The sequence below is a fragment of the Tupaia chinensis genome, unplaced genomic scaffold (genome assembly GCF_000334495.1).
Source record: "Tupaia chinensis unplaced genomic scaffold, TupChi_1.0 Scaffold000066_1, whole genome shotgun sequence".
NCBI classification, from domain to species: domain Eukaryota; kingdom Metazoa; phylum Chordata; class Mammalia; order Scandentia; family Tupaiidae; genus Tupaia; species Tupaia belangeri.
Window position 1 is genome coordinate 6260023 of NW_006159525.1, and position 11204 is coordinate 6271226.

Below are 11204 nucleotides of genomic sequence, written 5' to 3' on the forward strand. Positions count from 1 at the left end.
TTTCCTTCATAACCCCCAAAATGTAGAAGACCCATCCCCTATTAACATTAATCATATAAAAATGTAAAGGTTTCTTAGCAAAGCATATCATAAAAAAATAGGAATAAAAACAGAGTATGAAGAATATTTGCAAAGAGTTTCTCGAATAAATGAGAAAAAGACCAGCAACCTGTAGCTAAATGGGAAATTACAACAGGGGAAAAAAAAAAAAAAAAACTCAAAGTACCAATAAGAACAACAAACCAAACATGCTTTACCCCTTGAACTATCAGTACCAAGGGCATAAACATCCTAGACTATTAGTGATTTGGAGAATCAGACTGATAAGAATGTGAAGTCCTATAAACTTTCTGGAAAGTAATCTGTGTACATTCAAATTAAAATTGCTAGCAACCTTATCTTTGGAAATATATCCAGAAACAACAGAGTACAATAGTATGTTAAAAAAAGAAAAGACACATGTGTGTATATGTGTGTATACACAAAACCATCCATGCATGTACACACCCCTACATGCATTTGCATCTGGTTATAAGACCACAGGAGGGTCCACCGGTAGCATGGATCCCACATAGCCAGCTGCACAATTCAAGTCCTGGATCCAGAGGTTTGAAAAACACTCAGGCATGTGTGCATGTGTGCCCAAAATCCCAGGAAGAGAATGGAGGAGAAAGGATTATGGCGTGGCCATCCCCCCTCAGGGGTACTTTTTCTCACTTTACCTCTCTCTGTCTCTCTCTCTTTGGAAAGTGCACACAACTGGTTCAAAAATTTTTAAAAATAATAAATAAACACAGAAAATGAAATGGAAGGATATTCATTAGACCATTAATTTCAGTTATTGTAATAGAAATGAGAAGGAGAAAAGTAAAAAAAAAAAATTCTTTACACACTACATTGCTGTGATTGCTATAATGAACTGGTATGTGCATTATAATTTTTTAATGGAAAAGCAAAACAAAATGAGATCTCATTTCTTCACTGGGTAATCTTAAAACAAGTCACGTATTAACACACAGGTAGTGCCACCACTTGGGGGACTGGAAGTTGCACAAGAGATCTGGGTTCAATTCCCTGGCCAACCTGAACACACCAGGCATGGTTGTGTATGTCTGTAATCCAGGCTAATTGGGAGGCTGGGGCAGGAGAATCAGGACATGACAAGATCCAACAAAAACCTCTCTCTGCTGCTCTCCCTCTCCCTGTCTGTCACTCACTTTCACTCATAAAGGAGGAAAAAATTAGCAAAGCAAGCCATCAATTAATCACAAAATTTCTTCTCATGGAGAGGCGTTTGTAATCTTTAAAGATAGAGGACCCTGAGACCAGCAGATAGCATAACGGTTATGTCACTGAACTCCCACATGATTGATCATGGTTCTAATCCTAGACCTGGCAGCTTGAAACTCATGTCAGGCACATGTGCCTGCGTGCCCAAAATCCCTAGAAAGAAATGGAGAAGAAGGGATTACGGCATGGCCAGCCCCCCCATCCCGGGGGGGGGGGCGGTGGTGATTTCTTTCTGTCTCTCTGTCTTTCTGGTGAGCATGCACACTCCATAGCAAAAATCTCTTTAAAAAGAAAAAAAAAAAAAAGATAGAAGTCCCAAATGTTGGATCCTGTATTTTGACCACTGGAGACTGGGTGGAAAGTTAAATTCTTGGAATTTTGCAGTTCAGATCCAGTAAAATAAACAAAATAGGTAAGCAGCAACAATGAGAGCATTTCCTCACATAAGTATCTCCTGTTATATTCTACAAATCAGAAACATATTTAAGGTCCGTTAAGCACGTACGAGAAGATTTCAAAAAGTCCATGGAAAAAATGAAATTAAAGTGCAAGTTTATTTTGGTGCAAAAATGTCTTTTTAATCAATGTGTTTCATAACACATTTGCCATGAACCTTTTGAAGACCCTTCATATTTTCTGGTACTTAGAAAAACGAAAGTACACAATTTAGATAAAGACAAAGAATATTTTGCACATATCTATCAAGTATCAGCCACCCTCCAGACAATTTCAATTGATTTAATCTTTAAAACTTCTCAACAATTGAGTCAACTGTCCAAGTCATTCATGTGTTAATTTGAAATATTACCATGAGCCAATCCAATCCCTAGTGAAGAGTCATCTGGAGTACAGGGGAATTTTGCCTAAAGGAGATGTTTTACTTGGAACTCTTGACAGCAAATGTCAAAATCTAATTTAATCTTAAGAAAAAAAAAAAAAAAACACCTTATTGTCTTATATATCATGGGTGTTTATGTGATAAGCCAAACTTGCAGGGGCTTGCTCCAACAATTCCAAGATTTCATCAGGACTCTGCATCTCATCTCTGCTTACCTTAATGTTGGCTTTAATTTCTAGCTGACTATCTCTTCATAGAAACAAAGCACCAGACGGGCATCCTACCTGCTTTGTAGCCTTAGTGGAAAGGCAGCTTCCTATTTCCAATAGTGTCCGTTGAACTATCTGGAATCACCCTCATTGGCCACAGTTGGGTTAACTGTCACACTTGGAGCACTTGGAACCTGTGGAGAAGAATCATAATTATTCAAATCTCATGGATGGATGTAAGGGAGGCATGGTTTCCCAAAAGGAAATTTCAGATGCTTTTATCAAAAAGAGGGTTGGACTTGAGATAAGTAAATCAATACATGTCTATCTCAGTGGATAACAAGAAGATGTGATTGAGTCACGGAACCCCCAAGACTCTCAGAAACCATCTTGTCACACGAAACCTGCCAAGGAGTGAATATGCATTAATGAGAAATCAAGGAGTACCAGAAAGGCCACAGGGCATGCAGGACAATGGAAACATCTCACTGACTGATTCCCAATCTACTGTGCGTTTATATCCCCTGGGTGAATTCTGCACACTTTAGAAATGTAATTTAAATCCTGCTACACAGGATATACCTGCTATACATGCCCCAAACATACCAATTTGAGAAGAGGTCATTAAAGGTAGTGCTTGTGAACATGGGCTCTGGAACCAAATCACAGCTGGCCTTCTGCCTACCACCCGTTAGCTGTGTGATGTAAGGAAATGATTCAGCTTTTCTGAGCTTCATTTCCTCACCAGGAGAATGGAGCTGATTACTAACCACACAGACTTCTGGTCACCATTACATGTACTAGTTGCCTATGAAGCAGTTAAGAAGTGCGGACTGGAATCTGTCTGCTTAGAAGTTTGCTCCCTGCTCATTAACAAGGTGAACTGGACACTACATTGAATGGCTCTAGAATTTTTTCCTCTTCTAAAAATTCAAAATGGATAACAGTACTTGCTTTTTATGTTTGTGTTTTTGTTTTCTTTTTTTTTTTTAATTGTGCGTGTGTGTGTGTGTGTGCACGCTCTAGGAGGATTAACACTGACTGTCTTTCTCTGGGCCTCTAGATAGCATCCACTCAACTTGCGGTAGCTCCCGGTGGTGTCAGGGTTCTTCTCTCGCTCAAATGCAACTTGCATGAGGACAAGAATTTGCATATGCCATAGTTGAGCTGTAACTCTGAACAGCCCCTTGCATCATTGTTAAATAAACAGTTGAATCCTTGTCGATTTCACATTACTTCAACCTTTTCTTCAATATTTCCGTATTTCTCATTTTTTTTCCAGTTAGGATTTTGTTTATCAAAGAGTTATGAAACATCTTCTTTGTTTCAGATACTCATCTTCACACTGGAAACAGAGCAATGCACAACTGACTGCTCCTGAGAGGCAGATTGTACCCCAGAGGGCAACAGGTCTAAGCATGGGATCAAGTACAGTGGTGACGGGGAGTTGGGCAGGGGTGGACAATTTGAAGGGTATGGTCAGGGAAGCCTCCCAGGAAAGTGCCTTTTGAGGTGAGAAAGATGGGAAGAATTCAGCCATGAAAAGAACAATGGAAGTGAATTCAAAGTAGAAGTCCTAGGGTGGGGTTATCGCTGAACTGTGTGTCCCAGAAAGAAATGCTGGAGTCCTCACTGCCACCACCTATGATATGACCTTGTTTAAAAATAGAGAAATACACAGACCTAAGGTCAAGGCTTGATTAGAGCCAGCTTAACCAATGACTGAAGTCTTTATGGAAATAGAGATATAGAGACACACAGGGAGGAAGCCTCGGAGCAGAGACTGGAGTGATGTGTCCCAACCGAGGACCACCAAGGAGCACCAGAACCTAGAGAAGGGGTGAGATGGATCCTCTGGAGCCCTCAGTGGGAGCACAGCCCCACCGACACCAGATTTCAGACTTCAGCCTCCCAGGATAAACTTGAGTTGTCTTTAACCACCGAGTTTGTGGTGCTTTGTTACATAGCCCAGAATACTATACCCACAAGGTGGGAATGAGCACGCATTCAAAGGGCCGACAGGAAGAGTGGTGACAGAGGACTCCAGGGGAGACTGGACAAAAGAGGACCAGGAGGTGGGAAGAGGTGGGCTCTACAGGACCCGGTCAGCCATGGTGAGACCCCTGCCTCCTACTCAGCCTGCGACTGGAAGCCAGCAGGGAACCACCAGCCGGAGGACGAGGTCCAATTTCTGTTTTTCAAATGTTTCAGGCACATGGCAAAGCAGGAGATGGTTCTCACTGCCTAAGAGCAGGGTTGGCTTTTAGCACCTTGGCAGCAGCATCATTTGCCTGCTGAAGGGAGAGGCCGTTGCTTGAGTTCTGTGAACCCAGAAGCTTCCTGCGGAAAAAGAAGTGACTCAGAAAACAAATCAGATGCTTGTTTTTCTTGAGCCTTCAGACCTGTCTCCCTCAAGCCATAATCTGCTATCTTCCTCCTAAATTTTCTAAAGATGTTCCAGAAGCGAGTGATACATGTTCTGTGCATGCAACTAGACACCTACATGAACACATGCATTTTGCACTTTGGCTCAAATTAATGGGGTCTACTTAAAGGAGAAGCAAGGGCCCGTTCCTGCTACCTATGGTCAGCTTATTTTCTCTTTCTCTTGCTAAGCATGAAAATGCTGCATTTTGTATTTTTTCCCCACTGTGATCATTCTGTTTTTGTGACTGTATTAGTTGCCCTGGCAACATGGGAGACTTGGATCTGATTGGCCAGGTTGTCAGGTTCATTGTGAGAGTTGGGGGCCCAGTTTGGAGTGGTAGATGTGTGCCTATTAGCCAGAGCTATGCAGACCAGCTGGATCAGGAAAACCTGATCTAGCAGAACTTCTGCAGCCCCTCTGTCTGCCAAGGGGACCCTTCCTCCACCTGCTGTGTAAATATCTCTGCTTTTGGAAGATGCAAGAGTTTATCTATATCTCTGAAATATCTGTCAGGAAATGTGCTTAGTATTGGTATATTCCACCCATGATACAGAAAGTATTTATTTGCAATGAGAAATTAACTCTTAAAGAGGCTAAGAAAGAATGGTCCAGTTGCCAGATTAGAACTTGTTATGCAGACTTAATTCAGACTCGCTGTGCAATCTTAAGTCACAAACTCACTCAATGCTCTTTCCTGTAAATAAATTTCATTCATAACGCAAGAGTTTTATCTTAAGAATTGGGTCCTTGGAGCATATTACACTGAGGATTTGAACTGGGACAAAATTCAAGCCCAGCTCTGCCAACGATATTGAATCATTTATTTAGTCGATTTATCAGATGCATCATTTACTTATTAGAGCCAGGCTCTATTAATTTACCAATTACCTTGGAAAAAAAACAAACCCCTATCAATAGCTGAAAACCTTTATTAACCAACAAAAAAACTATCTTAACACAAGGTACAAGCAGGTACAGAGCAATGCCTTAAAAAATAATAACTAGGGTCCAGCTTTATGGCTCAGTCAGTAACAAACTAAACTGCAATGCTGGAAGCAGCACCGCCCGTGGGTTCAGATCCCTGTGTCAGCCTGAAAACACTCAGTGCCCACATGCTCAAGATCCTGACAGGCTTGAGGGCTGGGAAAAGGGAATTGCAGTGGGATGAGGCCCTGTCGAAGTGTCTCTCTCTCTCTCTCTCTCTCTCTCTCATGGATGTGCACTCTCTCTCGTGTGTGCCCATGCTCTCTACCATGAATACAATAAACTTTAAAAAGAAAGTAATAGGGCCAGCAGGTGGCATGGTAGTTAAGGCACTAGACTCTCTCATGGTCAACTGCAGTTCAAGTCATGGATCTGGCACCTGAAACTCACACTAGGCATGTGTGCATGTGTGTCCAAAATCCCAAGAAAGGAGTGGAGAAGAGATTGTAGAATGGCCATCCCCGCCCCGGGGATGGGGGGGGTGATTTCTTTCTTATTTTCTCTCTCTCTCTCTCTCTTTCAAGTGCACATGCCCTATAGCAAAAAAACAAACAAACTAAAAGGAATAACTACATTTGTCTTATTTGCACAAAGTTCTAAGTAGCCATCCACACTTTTTGCAATCTTTGCCTCTCCCAAAGAAGTATATAATTGATGCCTGGATCTACCCACTTTCTGCATGTGAATAGACATATTATATTTAACTGTGCTATGTAACGAGCACAATCTTAATATAGATGTAAAAGTCATTGGCAAGCAGTAGGCTTTCACCTGGGTTAAGTGTTACAGTATGTTCAGCGCCAGTAAAGCTAACATTTAGGCCGTCCAATTCAAAGATAAAAAGAAAAAAAAATCTGAAGGGAAAAGAAATGAGAAACACAGTCCAAATACTCTTCCCAAGAAAAGATGACTGCATATCATCATAATTAATTCCTCTGCCCAAGTTACTAGGAAAAAACATTTGCCGTCTAAACTCATAGCTCTCTCCACCCCATTGAGGAGAATATGTTAATCATACATGCAGAGCAAATAGAAGTCAGAGCTTGTTCTGGGAACCAACCACCTTCTTCAGGTTTTAGCCAATAAACCGTCTGATAATCCCCAAGCACAGCATGTTCGCTAAGCCACCTCGCGTGGTTGGATTTTCCTGTTTGCAAGGCTATTAGTGCACATGGATTAAACGTTGTTTATAAGCCTGCCAATTTGCCTACATGCAGCACAATAACACAGAGTTTTGTTCAAGGACTGTTAATGTGTTATTGGTACATATTTTATTTTATTTTTATTTTTATTCTTATTTTTTCAGAGAGATTTTTGCTATAGGGCGTGTAAGCTCACTGGAGAGCCAGAGAGACAGAAAGCGAGAATCATCCCCAGGGAGGATGACCACACCACAATCCCTTCTCCTCTCATGATTATAAGCACACATGCACATGAGCCCGGCATGAGTTTTAACCACCATGTCTGGGACTCAAACCGTGGTCGACTACATGGGAGTCCAGGACTCCAACAGATGGTTGGTCCCTAGGGGTACATAGTTTAAATATCCCAAGGTTTTTATCACCCTCCTTTGGTCTGTCTTCATTGCCTACCACATTGGGAGACCCCTCAGAGTGGAAGTGGCCTGGAACCCTTGGCTCCTGAGAGGCATGCTTGCTCCAGAACTTGTGTGCAAAGAGGGTTCTTTGGGGATGACTCTCTTTTGGCGGGAGTCCTTTGGTAAGAAGAGTCTGCCCTGGTGAGCTGCACCTTTGGGCTGCTCCTTGCTGTCTGGTCTTGTGCTCCATGCGTGTGGAAGCCACCCTGCCCAACCTCTCCCTTCCCAGAGCGCTGGGCCACAGAGCAGGACATGCAAATTTTCAGAGAAGACACAGGAGAGTGAGGAAATGAAAAATGTAATGTCAGTCTACGGGGATGGAATTAGTTGAAAGGAAAATAACAATAATCATCATCATCATCATCATCATCATCATCATATCATCATCCCAGGGTGGGGGGGGGTGGGAAACAACAACAAAACCTCATCTGAAGCCAACAGAGACCATCTGAGGGAAAGCACAGAGTGGAATCCAAATGAAAACTTCCGTGCGAGTCTATGATGCGCATGGAGACAAAAGACACAGGCATTAATAACACAGAGGGGAAAATGAAAACGCAATACAAAGCCCTACAGTTCTACTACAAGCCAAGGTACATACACACGCCAATAAAAGCAGGGAAAAGGAGAACAAAGGATGTCATAGCAACCTCAACAAGCCCTGTTGTGCTACCGACTGCAGCACACATGGCCATCCATCAAAGATACTCAAACACCACACTGACTGGGGGAGGCTGCTGCCCCACCAGAGGTGCTTGGGTTCCTGCAACACACCCTTGTCTCCCTTTCTTTCTTCCTCCCTCCCCACAAAATCCAAGCTCTGTCTGCGGCAAGCCTCTCCTTCCTTTTCCCAACAGGAATTTTTCTGAAATGTAGAAAACAACCGGGACCCAGTGTCCTGATACACTGACATCCCCACATTATGTTTCCCATATGAGTCTGGAGCTGAGTAAAGTGGGAGCCTTGCTCTGTGCCTTCAGGAAAAAAAAAAAAATCCCCTGTTTCTTTGCAAACAAAGACAATGATAATAACAAAGGAAAAAGGACATAAATGTGTTTCGCTGGCTATTGTGAAATCTAGCGGCCCACGTGCAGATTCATTTGGGATTGTAGATTTCCAGGGAGATATAAAGCTCATTTACCTGTGCCTAATTCAAAAGAGAAATGCCCATTTTCTTCCACCTCTATCTTCTACTTAAATTACCGGCCTCTTCTTTATTAAGAGACAATCATTTCTTTCTACTTCCTTGTGCTTTGAGTGGGGGACATAACTGTGACACTGGAAAAAAAGACAGATGAGTGTTTCAACAGCAAGACTTGGAATGCAGTGGAAAATGAAAGAACTTTTACAAGAACCTAATGGAGATATTGACATGTGTGTCTGGAAATCTAAACTTAGCAAAGTGTAAGGCAAGAGCAGGCTTTCTCACTTTATTTCTGTATCTGGAAAGTTTCCGCGGCTGGTACCATATGAATATTTATTAATGCATTGTGAATCAGAACCTGTGATTATTACTCAAACTATCTTTTTACCTTACAAGCTTCAACTGAGAAGAATAAAAACACATCTGCTTTTGCTCTTCCCATATTTTATTCAATGTTTTAACAGCTTTGCTGTAAATATCTCATCCATTACGATTCAGTTGTGACTATATCGGCTTCACGTCTCCTGTTTTATGACTGTCATCACACTGAAACAACACTGTTAATTCTGTTAACTAACAAGTTCATTGTTGGAGCTAGTCAGCGATCTCTTGTTTGTGGGGTCCACATGTGAAAAGAGAATTGGTTGCAAATCAAAGAAGGGCCTGAGTGAGGTCTGTTCCCTTTGTTCAGCCAGGGGGCCTTTATTTGAGATTGTCATTTAATATGTCGTCATGGAAGAAAGGAGTAAATTTGAAGATCAGGCCCAGTTCAACTGTATTAGATGAAGATGTTGCAGGGGGCCTACAGATGGTATGGTGCTTAAGGCACTAGACTTCCACATGGCTGACCATGGTTCAAGTCCCAGACCTGGTGGCTTGCTTTCTCATTTTCTCTCTCTCTGTCTCTCTCTGGTCAATGCATGTGCACACTAGAAATTTTAAAAATAATAATGAATTAAATGAATAATTCTAAAAAATATATATATATACATATATAAATAGATGAAGACATTGCATATCCTTAAAGAGTCCAGCTCTGGAACGTGCAAACACACTTAGAGCTTCAGATTCTCAGCAAGAAACCTGCACCTCCCTTACGACTCCCACCCAGTTTAGACCTTGTAAACCTGCCTTCTTGTAGAATCTTTCCCGAGGAAACTTGCTAGTGTTTCTTTTCCCCTAGATGTGGACACTGAGTCAGTCAGTGTGAACTTGTTGGTTCATAGAATTCAGCATGTTGTTTCACTGTGATGACAGTCATAAAACCAGAGTCCTGGTTTGCTTTCTTACTCCACCATTGTGAGTTGAATAGACTTGGCAGATTGAGTTAACATCCCTGCACCTATTCTGTAAAATAGGAGCAGCAACCCACCTACCTTGTTACTTGTAGTGACAAACAAGTAAATGTGTGTAAAGTTCTGTATCGGTCAGGATTCAGCACATGTACCCTATAGCAAAAATCTCTCTTTAAAAAAAAAAAAAAAAGAAAAGAAATCACCCTGGATATTTCAGGGATATGAATTAATTCAGGTGTTAGGTATGTACCAGTTAGCTATTACCATGGTAATGTTGGAAAGCACATGTATGTGTCCACATACACACACACACACACACATGCACACGCACCTGCACATGCACAGAGGGGCTTCAAACAGTGAGTACAGGTTAGAGATTTGGACTGGACTTTTCTAGGTAGTTTGTCCAAGCTAGACTCACTCCATGTCTTGCTGACTACTAGCTGGTACCTTTGGGCCAAATGTATAATTCTTTAGCAGGACAGCTTGGGCGTTTTCCTGGCAGAGACAGAGGCACTAAAGGGCCTCTCCAAGTGATGCTTACTAACAGCCCACTGGTCAAAGCAGGTTACACATTGGTTCCACAGACAAGGTTTAGAACAGACAGAAGAAGGTCCTACCCAGCACAGCTGGCTCTTGTGCTGGACAATGATCCTGGATTTCCAGGGCCAGAGCAGCTTTCCAAGAGATGGACTTTTAGTACTAAAACTTGGAAAGTCCTGCCACTTTTCTGGTCCTACGAAAGTGTGCTGCAGAGGCATGCATGCAAGAAGGGCTGAAGGGTCAGAGCCCTATGAAACAGGCTGAGAAGCTTCTTACCAAGTTGTAGGAAAGATGGGAAGAGGAACCACTGGTTTCACTGCTTCTACACTATCCCCACTGCCTCTTACCCACGAAAATGGCAACAGACACTGGGACGCGGCACCAGGCTGACATGGAATCACTCTTTATATGCTGGCTTAGCAGCCCTCATAGTCACAAAGAGGTGTCTCTGTCCTCCCACTCCTGTTTCCCAAACTCCTCAAGAGCAGCTAATAAATAGTCTCAGTGCAACTCAGAACTGGCGACAAGGAATTCTGGAAATCAAGGTACTGAAAGCTTTCCAACACCTCCAAAGAGGAGGAAGAAACTAATATAAGGGACTAGGTCCAGGGAAAACTAGTGGCATGGTGGTTAAGGCAGCTGGATCTCACATGGCCAACTATGTGGTTCAATTCCAGACTGGGTGGCTTGAGAAACACACCAAGTGTGTGTGTGCCTAAAGTCCCAAAAGGAGAAATGGAGAAGGAATTGTGGCATAACCATTCTCCACAGAGCAGGTGTTTTCTTTCTCTCTTTCTCCCTCTCTCTCTCTCTCTCTCTCTGTAGAAAGTGCACATAACCTCTGGCAAAAATTAACTAAAACTTTAAAAAGAGAGA